At 46.2% G+C, this 3,029-nt stretch overlaps 1 protein-coding gene across 2 annotated transcripts in view; it reads right to left on the reverse strand.

The window, feature by feature from the left end:
* The window catches only part of C7H17orf100 (chromosome 7 C17orf100 homolog), a 32,441-nt gene that overhangs the window by 21,613 nt on the left and 7,799 nt on the right, over positions 1-3,029 (reverse strand). The window lies entirely within an intron of this gene.

Consider the following 3,029-nt stretch of genomic DNA (forward strand, 5'->3'; position numbering starts at 1 on the left):
CACACACACACACACACACACACACACACACACACACACACAGAACTAAAGGCCTCATGGCAAGAACTAACTACAGCACGTTTGGGGTGGGGGCAGTGGCCCAGGACATCTAAGCCGGACTCGAGTTCAACAGTTTTCTTTGTGATTCTGACATCCACTGGGGTCCTAAGCAGGGGTTTCCATGGGTTTCTGAGGAGGACTGCAATCTAGGTCTCCCTGTAGATATAAGGCTTTATATTATGTTGAAAAACCCTTTTTTTTTTTTTTCTGAGCCCAATGTGTCATTTTGTAGTTTCTTACCCTTTGATTCTAGCTCTTGAAGCCCTTCTCACAGCAGAACAAAGCACCAGTCTGGCCTTTCTGTCTTAGAATTGACTGTCCCCTGCTCTTCTGATGACCTCCAAGGTTCCTCCCGGGTGCACTGCAGAGCACTAGGCAACTGGTCCTTAGGCAGCAACAGCTGGTGTTTAAGGGCACCATCCCAGAGGAGGCTGCCCACATTCTGGCGCTGCTTCTTCCCGGCCAGGAATGCTGGGGTAACGTAACTCAACCTCTTGACCCCTAGTCTCCTGACCTACCTCATCCAGACCAGAGAAGGCCTGGGTGCTTTCAGCAATGCCTGAGGCAGTGCCAGAGCTCAGTAGACAGTCTGCTGCGAGTGTCAAAATATCCCCCCCAAACCAGAGAGGACAGAAAGAGTCCTTTGAGTCCACAAGGCCATGCCCAGTGGTGCTTTGATTTTCCAAGATGAACACAGCCATGGTCCGAGTCTCCATCACAGGACCTTGCCTGCGTGGCACCCCCTCCTGGTTTCTGCTGTTCCGAAGTGTAATCTTTGCAGCTGTGGGGACTGGCTGACCTCTGCTGTCCCTTGTCTGTATGGCACTAAGTGAGCTGGCTTTGGATGCTACTCAGCCAGGGAGACCTCAGCAATGTCCTTTTCTCCGCGACTTTTGACAGTCGTTCTCAGTGGAGATGTACTCTACCTTGGGACTCTATACAAACATTTCACAAGACAACTGACATTTTCACTATGAGGAGAACTCTGATATACTGTGGTTTTTGTATTTTACCTCATGAACAAGAAAATGCTAGTTACATTAAACTTCTGTATCCAGTGGAATCTGAAAACACTGGTTCAGCCTTCCAGCGAGTCCTGGCTGAGCTTCCCAACCTTGGTGTGCACCAGGCCTTCAGTCACACCCAAGCTTGCTGCTCATGCATTCAGACTATCCTTCCTTTAAATCAATGAACTTAAACCTTTTAAATGCCCACTCTGGCCTACATAAAATACTGGTGAGATCACAATGTTGAGGGAAAGCTGGTTTTTTATCAAAGACAAACTAAAACAAAAACTATCAAAATTATATGCAAAAAAAAAAAAGTTTCTGGACTTTCTTATCTCCCCTTGCATTCCGCGCCTCAGCTGGAGAACTAGGGATTTTGTCCACAGTGGGGGAAGTGCGCCACCTATAGGTGGATTCACTTATCCACAGAACTGCCCAAATGTCTGTACAGACACTGAAAAGTTCTGTGCATCGTCATTTTCAGAGGTTCTGATTTGTCCCATGATGCATGATAGACCTGATTCACACTGAAATTTACTACTTCCATTTTTGTCCTTACTCCGAAACCAATGAGTTTTTCAGGCCCTGACTTTCTTCTGTAGGTCCTTGGCAAACTCAGAGGCCCTCAGATTACAGCCTGTCTTAACTAATGGATGAAGTAGCCTTAGGTTTGAACACACGCTAAGGAGCTTTAAGTCCCTCTCTTATGGCCTTTTTAAAGGACAATATGGACAGGCCATTGACATCAAATATGTGTTTCCACCGGTGAACTCTGCTGATGAATGGGGACAGAGCCCTACAGATGACCCAAGTGCTGTGTGACAAGTGCTGGGGAACAAAGGGAGCAGAGTAGCTTGACGATTTTTGAGTTTTTTATTTTAGGACCAGGATCCATTTATAAAAGAAATCTTATGAAGCACAGAGTAGACCTGGGGTGGACGATTTCTTATCAGATATGCAGGTGAATCTGTGAGGGTATCCAGAGGAATCGCACCAAGTGCCTGCAAAAACGGGTAAGTTTTCTCCAGACAATGGCAGGTGCAAGCACCCATGGAATCCTCTAAAGAATTCTTGAATCCTTGAACAGACTGGCTGCCAGACACGATGGTGCACTCAGGAGGTAGTGGCAGGCTGACCAGTCTGCTCCCTCAGTGAGAGCAGTCTCTAAAAACAAAGTGGGGGGAGGCATGGTGTTTTTCATGCCTCTTTGACAGTAACATATATGTTCGGACACACAAGTTTTGTTGACATGTCTTTAGACTGTAAAAGACTGTCCACACATGGGTGGAGCAGGGATGTTGTATAAACACAAATCAAAGACCTCACCTGGGGACTCAATTATAGTTCCAACCAAACACTGAACAATTCTGATGGACTTTACTGGGGCCAAGCCCTCTTCTGGGAAACCATTCACCAGTATTCAGTTCATATCAACCTTGTGAATAAATGGCCCTTAAAGCCAACAAGTCTCCCAATCCTTAACTAGACTTCTTGTTTCCTTTTATTTAGGTTAATGATGATGTCTCACTGTCCACTCTCTGTCAAATGGACTTATCAGACACTTGTTAGATGGGCTTCAACATCCATTGTTTCCTTGCTGCAACACCGTAGTAAAAACTCCAACCCCCGGCCAAGTAAAATGTCCAGGCCTGGCCTCCCTCCGTCCCTCCGTCTCTCATAAGCAATGCGATGTGTTCTAAGTTAGATTTTATTTCCTATTATTCCTGTACGCATATATGGTAACTCTAAGGATGGATGCACTCGTGCTAGTGTCTGTGTGGAAGTCAGAGGATAGCTTTCCTGTTCCCCTCCTACCATGGGTCCTGGTGGTGGGACCACAACCTATCAGGCTTACTCAACTTCTACCTGCTGAGCCATCTCACCAGTCTTGTTTAATTTAAAAAAATATTCTCTCTCTCTCTCTCTCTCTCTCTCTCTCTCTCTCTCTCTCTCTCTCTCTCT

This window comes from Microtus ochrogaster, chromosome 7 (assembly GCF_000317375.1).
Source record: "Microtus ochrogaster isolate Prairie Vole_2 chromosome 7, MicOch1.0, whole genome shotgun sequence".
Classification (NCBI taxonomy): Eukaryota; Metazoa; Chordata; class Mammalia; order Rodentia; family Cricetidae; genus Microtus; species Microtus ochrogaster.